Source organism: Vanacampus margaritifer, chromosome 3, assembly GCF_051991255.1.
Source record: "Vanacampus margaritifer isolate UIUO_Vmar chromosome 3, RoL_Vmar_1.0, whole genome shotgun sequence".
In the NCBI taxonomy this organism is placed as follows: Eukaryota; Metazoa; Chordata; class Actinopteri; order Syngnathiformes; family Syngnathidae; genus Vanacampus; species Vanacampus margaritifer.
This window is the reverse complement of record NC_135434.1, coordinates 18,663,530-18,682,272: the sequence shown is the minus strand read 5'-3', so window position 1 is coordinate 18,682,272 and position 18,743 is coordinate 18,663,530.

Below are 18,743 nucleotides of genomic sequence, written 5' to 3'. Positions count from 1 at the left end.
GCTGAGGTGCACGCTCCATTAAAGCAACTATTTAATACAATAATCATTCAATTAAAAAACCCTTGTAGCAGCTGCCATACAGGATTTGGATCAAAGGAATGTGTCATTTGCATTACATACACATAGTATTATATATACAGCATATATATAATTGTTGAAACGCACAATGCATAAAGTCAGTATGAATAATTATTTTTATTTTATTTTATGGGTTAGGGTTAGTTTTATCTGGTTTTGTGGTTGGCATAGTGCATCAGAAGTTGTAAATCCACCTCACAGTTCTGATGTTGTAGCGTTCAAATCCAGGCTCCGGTCTTCCTTTGTGGAATTTGCATGTTTTCTACAAGTACCTGACTCCCTCCTACGTCCCAAAACATGTGTGGCAGGTTATTGTAGACTTTAAATTGCCCATGTAAGTAAGTAATGAACATACTTTTATGCTTGCATTTTATTTATTTTTTATTTTTAGTTAAAATTGTATGATAGTGACAGTTTATTTTTATTTTATTTTTATTTTTAGAAATACTGGAATACAAGGAATGCTGGAACAGAGTGTGTTCTCTATGTGTGACAAAAATAATGCATACTAAAGTATATTATAGAATAATTGAACAGTTGAATCATTATCATTAATATTTAACTTGAGTGCAATATTATGTACTTTAAGACACACTTTGATTGTATTTGAACTTACAGGGCAAATTAATACTTGAACTTTGTTTGATAAACAAAAAATAAATATAGATATGCAATATATATATACACTGTATACTGTATACAGGAAGGAACATTGCACTTTACAATTGGAAAGCAAATTGCTTTTCAAATTGAAAACGTCAGACTTTATGTCGCTGGTTTGCATGCAAGACCATTCTTCATTACATGAGAGATGGCTTTGTATTTTTATCTTGTTGGGTGCTTTTTGAGCCAAGGAGCACATTACGACGAGTCTTTGTTTTATTGTGTTCAGCAAATTAATAAATGGGAATCACAGGGGGGAAAATAGATATGAAAATGTGTACTTTGCATTATTGAAAAGCCCATCCACTAAAGGTTACCAGCAGCTATTGTAGCACAATCTGTGAAATGTAATTAGAGTCTCTGTGAGAGAGCAGCACAGATAAGGCTGCATTTGCTATTATGGACTCCCTCATAACATTTGGCTTCTCCCTGAAACTTATTCTCTCTGAACTAATTTTGCATGACATATTGCATTTCTGCTTCAGCTATCATGAGGCTACCTGTGAAATAAACTGGGTATGTAATACAGCAAATTTCCAGATTACATTTTGGACATGCAGCGATCTCATATTTTCTGATTTATTAATTTGTGGCACGTAACATGTACAGTGTTGCTGAAAATTGTGTTTGCTGTTGCACTGGACATGTTCTGTATAATATTAGAAATATTCATATTTAGATAAATATTTATGTTTAGGTGATAGCTATCTTGTTGTATGCACCATGAGCACCTGGTGCAAAATTGGCAATGTGTGCTTTAAACCTGAATTCTGATTTGTTTTTGTGATAATTCACTAATGGGCTTCTCATGTTCATACTCCACATTTTTGGGGTATGTTACATTTACTTCAAGTCTTGCAAATGAAAATTAGTTTGGTGATGGTAAACAAAAACAGGAACCTTTCACATAGTATAATCCATCCATCCATTTTCTTTACCGCTTGTCCTCACAAGGGTCGCGGAGGTTGCTGGAGCCTATCCCAGCTGGCTTCGGGCAGTAGGCGGGGTACACCCTGAACTGGTTGCCAGTCAATTGCAGGGCACATAGTATAATCATTTGTCGAAATGTTGCACATAAGAAGCTTGAGGTAGGAACTGGGATGAGACAAAATCAATGTTTCAACGTTGCATTTCGACGCCTTCTTAAAATAAGCACTTAAGTCATATTTTTCAGGAAACAAAAAATCGAACCATTAGCCTAATGAGGAGAAGATTAAGGCCCCCCAAAAATTACTTAGGCAATTATTTTAAGAGGGTGACGATTTTTAACTGGTACAACATTGTTATTCCAATATCAAATTGATACTGTTGCTGTATACACACTTGATGAATTTTACTTTTTAACGTGAATTGAACCTCCAGAATTTCCAGTTTACTCAACATGCGACATGTGGACCGTTTAGCCCGAGCGGGTTTCCGTTATGTTTTTTAAAATGTACGGTGTATATGTAAGTAGTCATGATTCTTTTTCCTCATCTGAGAAATCTAAAGCCTGGCTTGACTCAATTGGAGGTGATGGAGAGAGAATTAAAATTTATAAAGTAGTCAATTAAAATGGGGCATTCCGTCAATATTGACAGTCCATCAATCTGTCACTGATGGACGTCCATTTTGTTGCCGATTAACGGATGGTGGGAAACTTCGAAAAATTGATGGACTAAGCCAGGGATGGCCAACTTCGGTCCTCGAGAGCCACTATCAAGCCTGTTTTCCATGTCTCCCTCCTTCAGCGCAGCTGAATCTAATGATCAGCTCATCAGCAAGCTTTGTAGAAGCCTGATAACAATCCTGATCAGGTGTGTTGGTGGAGAGAAATATGGAAAACAGGCTGGATAGTGGCTCTCGAGGACCAAATTTAGCCACCTTTGGACTAAGCATTGCCGGGAGAGGCCGAGCAGTTAAGGCCTTGCTCAGACTGCCAGACCAAATCCGATTTTTAGCCCATCCAGATTGAATTGTCCGCACGCCACTCTTACGCGTGCAAAAGCCCAATGCGCCCGCGCTGTCAATATCCAATCGGTTTGCTGCCCGGATGATTCCTCACATGTTGGGCAGTCAAACGCCTTGACGACTCCTCTCATACTCAACCGAAAAATAAATACCGGAAATACAGTTTCAGTTCTTCACGTGCAACCAGAAATAGCAAATTAGTGCCTAGCCATAGCCATAGAAATATGGTCGTTAAGAAAGAAAGAAAGAAAGAAAGAAAGAAAGAAAGAAAGAAAGAAAGAAAGAAAGAAAGAAAGAAAGAAAGAAAGAAAGAAAGAAAGAAAGAAAGAAAGAAAGAAAGAAAGAAAGAAAGAAAGATAAATAATTAAATTAGATAAATAGTATAAAACGCTTAAGGCGCTTAAGGAAGTACGGAGCGGTAAACAGCGTCACAATGACGTCAAACACTACACGTGCTCCATTTGATGTCGTTGCTATAGCAACCTGTAAGATGGGTCAATAATGTGGCTCAGTCTGAACAGGGCCAGATCGGATTTGGACACTTGCTAAACTGGACAGTCAAATTGAGGAGGAATCTAATTGGAGTCAGATATGCCTTGTCTAAATGCAGCCTAAGGTGGCCTTAAAAGGGGAAGTATTGAATCCTTTGACCGAGCACAGTGGTCGGCAGTTACAGTCGTATATACATATATGTACACATACATATATGTATCATGACAAACAATAACAGTCAATGTCAAGTGGAAAATAATGGTGACATTTTTTTATTTAGCATGACGGAAGCATGATTAAAATAAAGTTGATGGACAGACCATTGACTGACTGCGCCCATGAATTTACTGTTGATCCTAAAATAGTGGCTGTAATTTAGCAATGACGGACATCTGTTAAAACATTTTTTTTTAAATACCCTGCAACAACCAATGCCATTAAAACACCATAAGATGAGACGGTCACTCTAATGCTTACTGTTTTCAATGTGGTCTATTTACTGTAGCTCTTAAGGTTATTTTTAGGTGGTGATAATCAGTCAATCATGCATGACACCAACCAAGAGAGCTTATAAGGACCTGAAAGAGGCTTTTGAAACATGCACTGTGGGGTGTTTAAAACCACTCTTTTCAGTGACAAAAGCACAGGAACTCTTCCGGACAGTATGCACAGAGTCCGTTTATTCAACACAATTCACATGTAAACGGCACAAAGCATGTCATCTCTTTAACACATCATATACCTGCTCTCTTCTCTTTATGACCTATCCACTCAGGCTTAATCCAGTTACGCTACCATTGACAGTGACATTGGCATAGACAGATAGACCCCAAGAATTTTTATGCTGCGGGCCAAAAATCAACAAGCAATGTCATAACGTAATGATTATGTCCTGCCACTGCATGTAATGCACAATCATTCATTTCTACCTACAGTACATTGCGCCGCATCGATTATATTGTTGCGTCAACGCTGGGCATCCCAGCATGCAAGCGATATTTATAAAACATATTCTGCTTTTTATTATTATTATTATGAATATTAGCGGTTGTCTGTTTCTTTGCATTGTAGTAGCAGGTGTGTGTTCTACATAGTTTTTGTGGACCGTTTCGTTGCACCCTAATATACGTTATTCTATTCTCTGCTTTACTGCATTAAATGTATGTTGACAAAGTGAATGATTGAGGCTTGTCTTTCCGCTAAACACAATTGAAGATAAACTTATTCCTACTGAAATTTTATTTTATTACAGTATTGTAAAAGTTACTATACCCTAAGGGGAGTGTCGGGCCAGTTTCAAACCATATCCTGATTGGTTTAGTCTACTATCCATGTCCAAAATGTACCAATTGGCCGCCCCTTCTAAATTGTTGGCCAGTGGTAGGAGGTGCAATCCAACAGCATTGACCGGCCCCATGAAGACTATTTGTCCCACCAGGCAAAAGCCTTGCATACCTGATTGCCAGTCCAGCTCTGATTGTGATGACTGTGAAGATACAATTACTTTGTGGTAGTAAATCAAAATCGTTACTTGCGCAAATCAGCTTTTCATTAGACTGGAAATTAATATTTGTGTGTTCACTTATATCAATGATTTGCTATATGAAGGCTGTTTCTCAAAGCTCCTTTTGTTCAGGTGCATAGTCATGGACTCATGGCCGTTGTACAAAGTATTGTAGATGGTTTTTAGTTGTTGTTGTTTTTTACTATATATTGAGTATTTATAATCACCATATCCTTGAATTATTGACATTACTGACCATATCTAACCAAAATAGCTTATTGCCAGTTACTCCACAAGTCCCTCCTCTAGTAGTTTAGTAGAAACAAAGCGTATGTATAATACAGTGGCGAGCGGTGACCTTTGAGCATGCTGGAGTGACACATATGTGAGCGCCCACTAAAAATTGGGGATATTTTTATCATTAATTTTAATATAAAATATTATTTAATTATTATTTTATACCACCGTGTAGGTAATAAATATTTTCAATGATTTTATTGAAGGGCTTGGGCATTCATTGCATTTATAGCTTATATTGACCGCTCGCCACTAATGGTTCAGGTAAAGGAAGTAGGCTATGCAAAGAGTTGTACAGTCACTTTGAACCATTAAAGGAATAAAAAAAAACAATGTAAAAAAGAAAATGTGAAATACCGTCTACACAATTTTTGTCTTTTGTTTCTATCAACAAATAATCAAATATATAAGGTTGATACAAAAGTGGGTTTATTTTGCAGCTTTGATTAAACTTACCAAAATGAGCAAGCTATTTACAGACTGGTTGCATGTATATGAGTCCCACAAGTTTTTGGTTGTCCGTTAAAGCAACACTAAGGAGCTTTCAGTTTATGTTGATTATGGCGGCACCATATGGACAAAAGCGGTATTGTTATGTCTGAAGGAAGACCAAATTTCCTAAGAGGACAAGCACATTGCGTCATTTTTCTTTAGCTCACTCCAGCAAGTGAAATTCGGGCAAATGTTGATCCTTGACTGTCCTTGCACCCAGGGTAACTTTTGACATATGCCATAAAGCAGTCAGCACATTTGTAGTTTTTTTGTGTGGCAGTTTTCCTACCATCCTCCTCAAAGTTGCTTAGTGTCAGTAAAAACGATACAGTCCCCCTCAGGCCATGGCAAAGGTACCATTCAACTAGTTTTAAGTCGATGTTTCATCAGAAGAGTTATGAAAATATTGTATTAAGGTTGAAAAGTTCCCTAGTGCTACTTTAACATGAATACAATTTGACAGGGTTGTCATCCACATAAAGTGAACCTTAACAAATAAAATGAAATTATCACGTCATCATAGAAAATGTCACATGGTGACGAAATAGGTGTCTTTGTTCACGCTTCGTGTCTCAGAATAGGCGGCTACCATTGTAATGATACCTCCTCATGAAAGCAGAGATAATAGAGCCAGCCAGGCCAAAAGTTGAACAAAAAGGAGAAATGATTAAGGAACCTTATTAAAAGCAACCTTGTAGATTCAGACGCATGATGGAGAGCACATTATGAGGCCTGATCCTTTTCAAATGACACCACAGTTTCCCGTACCCGCCGAAAAATCTGATTAGGGTGACAAGCACTGAGTGATACTGCAAACCTGTTAATAACATGAAAATTAGAAGGGGCTCATGCAAAGAAAGGAGATTAATTTAGCTGGAGTCCATCTTGTGCAAATTGCGAAGTTGTGAATATGTTTTCAGATAATGAGCCTTCCTACTTGTCAGCTCACTTGTCATTTGCTGTAATTAATGTTAAGGAAGACTCCTTCCTGATGGTTCGTATTACTCATGTACCATGAAAATTTCTTCCCAGAAATAATTTACATTTATTATCATCAGTCTGTTTGTGTGGTTTATTTCACACTGGAGTAATTTATTGCAGCAGCATTTTGCTCGCCTTGATTAGTCAGACTGAGATGTAATTTTTTTTCTTGCTCCATGGAAACTGATTTTTTTTTTTTGCACGGTGAGGTATCATTTCAGCCTAATTCTTTGATATTTTTTTTTTCTTTTGTGTCTTTAAATTTACAAACGATTTACGATAATTTATTATGCAGCATAAATGAATACATAAAGTAGACAATAATGAAATTACACATTTATTTTGCCTTTCACAGTGCGCTTTAGTCCCACGAGTAGCTGCAGATATCACTGAAACAGATTTAGTCCATAGCAGTGTGACCATAGCTCAAAGAAATTTTCATTTAAGACAGATTTTTAAATAAGCCTGGCTGAGCATCTGAGCTTTGCTTTTCTTTGTGCCGGCAGATTTATAAGCCCACTTCTTAAATGTATTATTCATCCATGCATGTAAATAATGCATGCCCGGGCTCCACTGTAAATTAACCCTTTACCTTACTGAGGATACAAGAGTCGTTGTTTTGAAAGGCAATTATGTCATTTAATTAATGTTGTAATTAATACTGTAATTAGCTTAAACACCTTGCAACTGGGTGCCACTACTAAGCTGTCTTAATTAAATAGATTGAAGAGTTAAATTTTTTCTATATTTGCAATGTCACGTCTCAGGGTGCAGCAAAATATACAATTACATTGGCACATTTGATTGGAATGTTTTTACAAGACATCTAACTGATTGACTGAAAAGGCAAAGATTGTGATCATGAAGCATGTTTTTAGATGGCAAATTTGTATGGCAAATCAGATTTGTAACATGGCTTTGTTTACTTGTCAGGCAAAAAAAAAAAACGGGTACTAATATGGGAATTATTGTTTATTTACTGTGGTTTTGGAAAAAGATTAACCCAAATTAATTTAATGTATCATTCAACTTTCAAATTGATTGTAACTGAGCAGTTAAGGAAGAACTAGTAAAGTAGTACTGAATAATTTGCAGTTCACTCAACACCATGCTGCAGGTCCAGCTTTGTATTCATAGGCTGTGAGCATCCACAGCATTTATATTGTGCATGTCTATATCAGGATCGTTTCAGAGCCAGGACTTTTGCACTAGCAGGCAGCAATGAGGGAAAAAATGCTGTACCTTTCAAATTAATCCCTTCAGTATGTCAGAATGGGACTGGGTCTGTAAAAAGTTATATATATATATATATATATATATATATATATATATATATATATATATATATGTGTGTGTGTGTGTGTGTGTGTGTGTGTGTGTGTGTGTGTAGGGGTTGTTTAGAAGTCTTCTCTCAAGATGTAAATATTGTATCAATTTGGATTGCATGAAATATTGTTAATACCCTAAGTGAATTTGTTCTCAGTGTTGTATACACGTGTGTCTGAGGAATACTCCGGCTTTCTATTTGGTTGCATGTGATTCTATCATTGTCATTAGACCATTCATTGAACTAAGTGAGGAATCCATCAAAAACTGACAGCGAGCCGTAGACTAATGGCTGTTAGGCTGTAATATTCTTTAATATGATTTTTATTTGCCTTAATTTGATCTTCTTTTGCACCAGTCCCAAATCGTCAGAAAGCTGCTGAGCACAGGACCATTTGTAGAGCCTATCAAGATCAGTTTCTTACGAGCTTTAGTCACTTTGTGGCTCGGGGTTCCATAAAATTGATGCAAAAGAATGATTCTTTGTCTCTCACAATGGGGATATTTTCAAAAATTAGGGCCAGCATATGTAATAGGCAAAGAGGCAAAGGGGACATCAATGGTCCACACGCTGATTTCATCTCCCCCATCAACAAACACTTTAACAATCTGAATTAAAAAATTTGAATGAAAAAAATAGCTCAGCGGGTTTCAATTTTGTACTGACACCTAACTAATTTTACACGTCCTTTCAGTAGGTTCCCCCTGTCCTTACACTTCACCTCCTCCGAAACAATCAACTGGGGTTGAATTGCCTGAAACAACAAAACAAGTGAAATGGAAATTAATTTATTGCAACAAGATTATCAGGCCGTGTGACTATTATCTTTCCCTGCTGTTTATCTGAAGAAAAAGGAGAGGATGATTTTACAATTAATTGTACCCTATTGCAATCACGAGTTGACACATCTTGAAGAAATGGTCCTTCACATTGCCTTAGCCTGAGCTTCAATAATCTTGACCCTGAGTATTAATGGATGAGTTAATGGCCTGCAGAAATCCTTTAATTTATGCCAGGGTGAATTAAGAATAAGTAATGGATTCGGCTTTTCAAAATGCCCAGACAAGGCATTTCCTTTCAGCCTATCTGAAAAATCAAATTATCATATTATCTCTCTGAATGGGTCCTCTGAACTCATATTTCACAATATCTGATGGAAATAGTTTGGACATTCATTACGTGGCTCTTTCTTTATTGTGGCTTGCTAGTACATGCATGCTATGACAAAAAGATCAAATAATTTTCCAGGCGGTAAAGAACAAAATGGTAACGCACTGAAGTATGGGGGGGGGGGAGTTAAGAACTTGACAAATCCCACTTTTGAGGTCCTAAGGTAAATGGAAAACAATTTGTTCAAAATAATTACACAGGACATGTAATAGAAATGGCTTGACTGTCATTGTACCGTATACAATTATTTTGCAGAGATCCTTGTTTTAATAAGGTGCAGGACGTGACATTGTCAAACTTGTTGTTGTGGTTTCACATTTATCAGAGACCTGAGGTTGGAAAAAGGTTATGATATTAAAATGTTAATTCTTGTAATAGATGTGCCTTGTTGAGCAGCCTGGACAGCCCAGAATAGAGCCATTTAGGTATATGTCGTTGTTGTCTGTCTACAGTAGTTTTACGTATAGGCTTTTGAGAAACAATACAACAATTATCAGGTGTAATAATTTAGGTTTAACTTCACAGTCAGAGAGGTATTAATTAAATATTAGGCTCATCAATGTTTTCTTAATTTACAGTCCTGTAGAACTGCTGTGCACCGAACTATGGAATGTTTTTAACATTTGGGTTATTACATCCAGCAAAATGAGAGGGGTAAAATAGACTGCTTTTTAAATATTTTACCCTGAGTTTTTAGTTTTAACTACTGGTAATCTTAATTTAACATAAACGTAATTTGGGAAAAAGTCCACGTTTACATAGTTGACTGTTTTCATTAGTAATATCAAAGTTTTGAGGACTTTTAAAGAAAGAAAATAATCTAGCTAGCCTTTGCCAGTCTGGCATAAGTCACAGTGTAAAACTGTGCAAGGGTGGGCAAGACTAAGTTTTGGTATTTTCACAGACCCGTGCAAGCCGGTACAGCATGGCCCATTTTTAAAAGGGTTTTTGGGCTATTGTGGGCATGAACACAGTTGACATGTTTCGCCGTCAATCATCTGTTGACACCAGCAGAAAATGTGAAAATAATTTTTATAACATGGCATTTGCACTCAATACCAAATACATATGTAAAATACCTCTATTGTGGACCTCAAGTTTCAAATGTACTTGTATAGCCCTTAATCAACAGGCCAAAATCAGATGTCAGCGTGTAAAGCGAAACAAAAGTAAAATGCACTTTTTGACTTGCCATTTATGGGTGCCTTGTTTGTTTAGCTATAGAATAATTAATTGTTATTTGACAAATGTGCAGTGCAGTTGATAACTATTTCCCTGGTGACCAGTTCAGGGTGTACACCTACAGCCCAAAGACAGCTGGGATAGGCTCCGGCACGCCCAAAATGGATGGACGTGTATGTTCCATTATGCGTTTGTCGTTGACTACAACATATATTGCGCTGTATAAATACAATATTCTGTTTAAAAGTGTAATTTACAGTGCAGTACTCAGTATTATTTTATATCAGCGTAAGGTACAAACAAGTTGTAATTTTTTTAAAGGCTTGATGAAACTGAACAAACGTTTCCAATGCCATACAGTAGATTAACTCTCATAATTCTTCGCATTAGCTTCTTCCATTGAAGGTAGAGTTCAGTCTACATTAATATGCTCTAACTTTTATAGTCACTGACACCAGTGTCTGCACACTGCTCGCCTTACTGTGGCACCATGAATTGAAGACCCTCTTGGGGCCTCCTATGCACTTGTTTAAGGCCAGGACTGCATTTTTATCAGATGATGTCATGCATGTGTCATAACGAGGCCATTTGATGCAAGCTATTTCACTTTAAGGGAGTTGTAATGATGAAGTCATCCTTCTGCTTCACATATCACTTGACTTCTCAGGTTGTAGAACATCCTGAAAGCCAAGCGGGGCCCCCTCGATCCCCAAACTTGCGCATCCTCTCCTGTCAAGCAACAGCACAACACTGGCAGTTATTTGGGGTTTGTTTGTAATCTTTTTGGGCGCTTTGTCAGGCGGGCACCGTGATATTAGTGTGAGTGCACCAAAGCCCCCAAGTCGTGTCACGCACAATTAATGTCCCCAGGTAGCAACTCCATTAGTCTTATGAACTCAAGTCGCAGTGGGGAATGCTAATGGTGGAGGTGCCGCAGGGCATTACGAATGAGTGCAGCCATAGCTAGCACTTTATCCTTCGATTTGACCAGTCTGTACCTTCATCTCACTTTAGAAGCCTATAACCAACACCCCCCACCTTGCCACTTAAGTCAGACATAGACAAGTAGCAGGCGGCCTCTGAGAATCCGGAAATGTGTGACACTCACTCACTCGCTCACTCGCTCACTCACTCGGGAATTTCACCAGCATTTTTAAATAATGAAGGGTTCAGATAATGGATGGATGGTTGAATAATCCTCTGGAGTCAGTTTCAACCACTAGCATCAATAGATTAACTCTTGGTTGAAGTTTTGCTTTTGCTTTGGACTTTTGTAGATTTTTTTTTTTGTGACACTTAATTCAAAGAAAAAGAATGAAGCACCTCTGTGACTTCATCTTTTGCCTATGATCAATTCTTTAGTGTCATACCATTGTCAGATTTCATAAACACTGACTTCTAACTGAGCAGATTCAAATCCCACTTGGTCATGTGACCTCAAACACTACAGATCCCCAGCCTGACCTTGGTGATGTAGAAGCATGAAGTGGTTCATTTACTCTAACAGGCCTGCGGCTGAGTTCAATACCCAACAGTGAGGCCTCACAGCTCCCCTGCTCCATGCCAATTCTTGCGTGGATGCAGTTAGGAAGCCTGGTAGCTACCTTTACTTCACAGCTCAATACCATCACATTGTCTTCAAACCTACATGTCAATTGTGTGTCACATGGTCCGCGAAGCGAAAAAAGAGATCAAGGTGGTCTTTGATAAAGAGCGAGCTGACAGCAAGCAGCGCAATAGAGGGAGTAACGCTGGTAATTTTGGTAGAATGAACCCACATCACCAAGCAACCTCCATCCAGGCATGAAAAACACAAGTCTGTCATGATAGTGACTACAAACAGGCAGACGTTCCTCTGGTCTTTTCACAACCTTTATTACATTATCAATTACAGATTACAAAGCTACTCCACCAGGTCTGGTTCTCAATGCATTGCTCAATCATGTTGAACCGTCATCACTCAAACTGAAGCCCACACGGGAAGGTCAGGGGAGCTCTTATGTTGCCAACACAAACAATCTCACCCTTGAAATGGATTAATGTTTTCTTCTTGTAGCAATAATTGCGTTTACATATTGTGGTTTTTGTTGATGTTGTTGAGATAAAGCCCACGACTACCTATCTTTTAACCCGTGACCATTAATAACAAAGAGTTACAATATATGACAATCCGCTTATCATTAACCAGTGGTTCTTAACCTTGGTAGCGGTACTGAACCCCAACAGTTCCCAATGCACATTGACTGAAGCCTTCTTTATTGATTTATTTATTTTTAAATTCATGACACAGGTATTGGGAGGGTAGCCTTTTCATTGAATCTGGCTCTCTACACCTTGAATTCGGAAAGTGTTGTGTTCTTGTAATCCCTATCTCCATGCATCCTAATGAAGTGTTCCTTTAAATGTACTAGATAGCTAGTTGTGCTGGACTAGAATTGCTCAACTCGGCATTGCAAATGCAGACCTCCAACACTGAACTCTGAATTTATTGGCTCACTCTAAAACAACCTCAACAGTTTTCTTAAGATGGAACCCAGGGGCTGTGGATACAAGAAAAACAGCAGAGGCCCCAGAATGGAACCTTGGGGAATACCATACGACCCATACATGTGAATTCATATTGCACATATTCGTCCGACCACTTTCTTTTATTCCTCGACATAGTTAGTATGAAGGGATTACAATAATAAAGAAATCTCATGACGCACCATGTCTCCAGCGAACAGTCGACAACTGAGCACATCAGTTTTCCTGCAGCACAGATAGACCAAGAAATGTAACGAATCATGTGAGTTTTAGTTGGCCTCCGCTGAATCCCTGAGACTTACTTACCGAACCCCTGGGGTTCGATCAAACCGATGTAAAGAACCACTGCCATAAAGTAACAAAGATATGCAGTAATGTAAACAGTAATCGTGCATATTAGGAAGAGGCCATTTTAAATATTATTTTCACTTACTGTTAACATGAGACGTGTGTTTGACTTTAACACACTCCTATGAACGGCAATTGTTCATATTGATTTGCACATTAAATATATTAGCAATAAAACATTGCCTTGTAGCAATCCACTTGAAATCAATAGTAATTGGAATCAAACTATTATTAGAGTTTTTGGACTGTAGCCTTATTGTCTGACCAGTGAAACCTTGAACATGTGTGGAAAAAAAATATACGGTAAATATTGATGTGAACGCCAGATGAACAGAAGGCAACATATAAATTGCATCAACTCTGGATGGTCTGTATTAGAAAATGAGCTATCAAACCAAACCTCAGTTGTTATTGTTGTTGTTTACATGCTACACCATGATTGGCACAAGATGCATTATCATTAAGTTACTTCTGACATAAGTTAATTTTTTAACATGATGAAAAATACAGACAAGATCCAGAAGCATCAATATTCCAGTATTTTTTACAATGAAAAATATTGGACACAAATAGACACACAAGTGTCTTCTATACTCTGGCCCTGCTTAAGGTGAGGGAGTCACCAAGGAGCAAGAAAACAAAGCATGAGGCGTGTCTTATTCTCAGCTCAGTGCCCCGGGGCCAAGGAGTGAGCTCACTGCCATCCTGGAGGCTTTGAGTGCTTTATAACGGCTCACACAAAGGAGTAGCTTCTCACAACCGGGTCATTAACAAGTGGGCAGCGGCGACTTCCACAGTCCTGCCAACACACCTGCTTCCACATCCTCAGAGCCAGACTGGCCTAGCATGAAGGATGACTTGTAGTGTGCTGAACTCTTGGGAAAGCCTACTACCACTCTTGTCTTGTTTGTTTGATCATTCAGGAGTGTTAGACAAGAGTCTCCGGCACAATACACACACAACTGCTAACAGTTAGAGGGTGTAGATTTTACAATCAAAGAGCGCGTATATTCATCTAGCTTATCGCTGGTCACAGAAACCTTGCATCTCCAAAACCATCACTTTTCAGGAAACCAAAATGAGCCATTAAAATTGCATTGTCAAAGAGACAAAGAGAGCAAGCCATTCATTTTCTACACTTTAGTTTGGTCAATAGTTTGTTAAAATAATACTATATAGGCCTTCCCACATGTAGACTAAGAAATAGTATTAATTTGATATTTTGAAATAATAGGAACATAACCATATTTTGACAGGAGGTATCGGCCCGATTCTAGCATTAAACAAAAAAACACATATTTGAATAGATGATATAGGTATTATATTATTACATCCTCCCATCAGGGGTCAGCAAAGGGAGTTGTTTGCACCATTTTTATGCTCGATTCCCTTTCACCTTTGTTCCCCTCTTCAACATCTATTAACCAACATATTTGCATTTTCCAAATGAACTTGATAGAAAGTGCAATCCCAAAAATAAATGAATATAATGTAGTCCATGATCAATACTGGACAAAACACAAATTTTGTTACCAACATAGAAAAACACCAATTGAGTGAATCGTAGTTCATAGGTGAAAAGATTGTACTATTAGTTTTTATTTTATTTAAATGTATTTATTTATTTATTTATTTTTAGTTTTGCACACGTTGAACACATACAAATTTAACACACTTGAACATGTAAAATCAAACTTTGTAAACAAATTGTGAACATATTGGAAAATTTAAAAAGCCACAAGGAATGTAGCATTTATGCACATGCATATGAGTGTAACTTAACTGTTTATCTGCCACTCAGCCACTCTGAGTTGAAGTTCACTGTAAAACTGGCATACAAAACAAAGAAAAACTAAACATTGTATATTAAAACAATATGTTCAACCAACTGTCAAATTTTATCAAAAGAAAGTCTGCTAACTTAATGCTAACATGGAAGGTAGCAACTCCATTAGTCTTAGAAACATGGAAATTAGCATAGATGTGCCTGCTAATTTAAGAGCAGCAACGTAACAGATCATACATTCAAACATACTCAGACACTTGCTTTTTCTACTCAATGTGAACATCGATCCATTCATTTTTCAAACTGCTTATCCTCACATAACTACTAAAACAGCTAAACATGGCACTGTACAGGTGTTACAGAGAAGGGACATTTTCTTCTTGCTTTGAATTACACTGCATCTCTTCCAGTAGACTTCAGTGCTGCCCAACAGGATGGTGTCATTGTGTGGTAGCTTTCTACACTGAAGGCCTGCAAATCTAAATTAATGTAAAAACCCATAAAAAGCCTGCGATGAAAGATGACCCACCAAGCAAAGGTTGCCTTCATTTAGGGATACACACAAAACATGACAGGAACATTTCACTGTGGAGTGAATTATAGTAAGCCTAAAACTGGTCGCATTCATGTCATTTCCTCCACAACCAACCAACTAAACACATTACTCCTACTGATCTGCGCCCCCACTCTCCACATACACGCACACGCACAAATCGTAAAAATGTATTCCATGCAGAATGATGTTAAAGAATATGAGAGGACACATGAATTTTGGACCACTTTGTATCACATTCCAAAGCTGTTATCTACTGAGTGAACAATGTCAACACATCCCTGGCTGGACACGGCCAAATGTTGATGGATGTCTGTTGGGACTGCTCGACTTGAGGACAAGACAAGTGAAAGCTGATATGTGACATTTATTTACAGCGACTGCTTGCCGACAGTCAAGTCACAGTGTTATGTAAATCGCACACCTGTCCTCCTATTGGCGTGCCAACTTTTGCGGGAAAATCTTTCCAGTAGGGTTGGCACATGCTGTGTGACAAGTTCAAGTATTTTAGAAAATATTTTCAAATAAATACCCTTCAGTATCAGTCAAAACTGAGCATTAGGCAGGGTTTGTAATATAACTCATGTTTGGGCTGTTGGAAAATTGTGCAAGTGTTGATGTTTAGGTCAGTGAATGTATGGAGGATAAAGTAAAACTGCTGCCATATCTATCATTGTCTCCAAAAGTTTTCATTCAGTCAGAGTTCACTCTGACAATCTTCTCTGTGTTATTCTTGTCTTTGTTCAACCAGGGGAAAAAATGACATAAGAGGGAAAAAATGCTGACAAAATGATGATGATGGATTGCAACACCATCAATTTTACAAGTTCCTTCACACGCACACCAGCCAGTGCATTGTACATTGTTAATATCTTGTAATAATCTACAGCGCAAGCCACACCTATGCACACGGAGATGTAGCAGCCTTGCTCCATGAACAAAGAAGTCTCTCTACTGTAATGACTTTGAGGTGATCCACTTGTGTCTCTCAAATTACTTTCATCAGCTTCAACAGAAATCTGGTGAGGAGGAAAATCCACACTCGATAACAATGAAAAATTCATATTGTTGTTTTTCCACCCTCATCTCTCTCTGTCTCGCTTTCACTCTTTTCTCTCATCCCTCTCCCTCGCACCCCTCTCTCTCCCTTTCTGTGATATATTTAAATGTTAATAACCATTCTTTCCTGACACCCGATCTAGAGGCCCCAAGTTTAACAGGAAATCTATTTAATCTGAAGAATCTCATTACATGATCATTGCAGCAGCTAGAGTCTTGACTATTATCAATAGTGTAGGGAGGAAGGAAGCCTTGATGCACCAAAAAAAAGAATATAGGGATAGATGAAATTAGATATTATTTAATTCAATGTCATCACCATGCACAGAGCCACACAAAGGAAGCATAAAGAGCTTGGCTCTTCTTTTATTTGAGGAGATAATAGCTAAATGTTTTTTATTGCGCTACACAGCTACAAGGTTTAATCCTTCCTGGCACCAAGAAAGAAAAACGGCGCACCCTTTAGTGCATTTTATACTAATTTATATATAAAGTTCTTTGAAGGCGGTTAAACGATTATCACTGATTTAACAAAATGCCTTCTCCGAGCATTAGCTACAGATGGTTCCCAAACCCCTCTCAACAGCATTCTCTGAGCTTCTATTATCTCATCCACCCAGCACTATTTAATTTCATTTCCATGAATATGCAATGAATTTAATTTTGAACACTATTTTCCTCTGCTCCTGTAATCACAAAAAATGCCAGTGTAATTAGTTTCTAATTACTTGGTGTAATTGTTGTAGTAATCATTTTAATCACCCAAATGCACCGACATTAGATGCTAAAAGGGAAGTAATCTGCTTGTACCTCCTACTGTGTCTCTCCTTTTCTGGATTTTGATATCTAGATTCTGACATGGAGCGCTTCCCGTTTGTGAATGTGGTTTTGCAGACATGATGGAGCATGTATAGGTGGGTGTTGTTGGTTGGAGGTGGGGGTGGTGGGGGGTGGTTCAAGGCGAGACAGAGGCAGACTGACGGGGCCAGACTTACATTGTAGCACCTCTGCAATCTGCTCAGTGTAAATTTGCATGCTCCGGAAAGCCATTAAGTTAAAATATACAGTTATTGTACCTTTCTGGGACTGGTGCCATACAAATGCTTATTGCATGTGCTTATAGCTCAGTCTACCAGATGGTAAATCATGAAATTTTATGAAATTATTGCACCAGTGAGGTGTTTTGAAAAGGAGCAGCTGTGAGGGAGATGGGACATTATAAACACTCACAGGTGTTCTGTCTTTCTCCTCCGCCAGCCACAGCATAAAAAATTAAATTATAAATAAACTAGCAAATGTTGCAATCTCTTTCACGGGTACACTACTTACAGGAGACCAGCCAAAGAATTGAATTTTAATTTGCATAAAATATTTATCGAGACAAGGAAATGTCTTGGCCGAGTCGGCTTATCTCCGAAATTTGGAAACTGCAATGTAGGTCCCACCAGCATCTCAGTGCCTCAGATGAGCATCCATTAGGGAGAACTGTAATGTGCACTTCACTCAAGCACATATGGGGCAAGTACACCTAATAAGAGAGGGCTGGTCAGTGCCAAACACCACGCCAAGCTTGTGTTTCTCATTAAGATTTTATTCCTTCCTTAGTATTTAATTAGCTAGTCTAGCACAGGGACCGAGGATGATGGCTATGCATTCACTACTTTGCCACCTTCCAAGTCTTAGGATGCAAAGTGGCAGTCTCCAGCTCCCTGGTCTACAAGTAGAGGATCACTTAAGTACTTGTTGCTTGGAGGGGAGTCAGGTTGTGTATTTAATGTGTGTGTGTGCAAGCCAATTTGATTTGTTAACTTCCTCACCTCTACCAAATTAATAACTTGATTCTGAGAGTTTATTATTCTGATTTGCTTAGCTCACTTGACTCTCAGGCCCCTATTTTCGTGCCCAGCGCAAGTTTACTGCAAAGCGCAGTCTAACTCTGCGCACGGATGGAATTCACTTTCTTTTGATATTTTGCTAGACTTGATGTCTACTGGCACTGCAAATGCTTTCATTTCAACTGGGAAAAGTAATTTTACTGTCAGGGGGTAGTGGTGGTTGCAGACCCAAGTGCAGGGAAGCAGGGCGAGGAGGCAGAGGTATAGTCAAAAGAGGGATTTAAAACAAGGACGTAACCGAGGTACTGTTCAGAAACAAAAACAACAAACTCAAAGACGGCAAACAAGGCAAAATGTGGGGCAAACAACAAGGCAAAAATCCGACAGCATGACAGGGGGAACCAACAATGGATCGACACAGACAGAGGGGAGACAGGAGACTAAGGCCCCGTCCAGCCGGCTTCGTTCCTCAAATAAATCTCGTACACACAGAAACATTT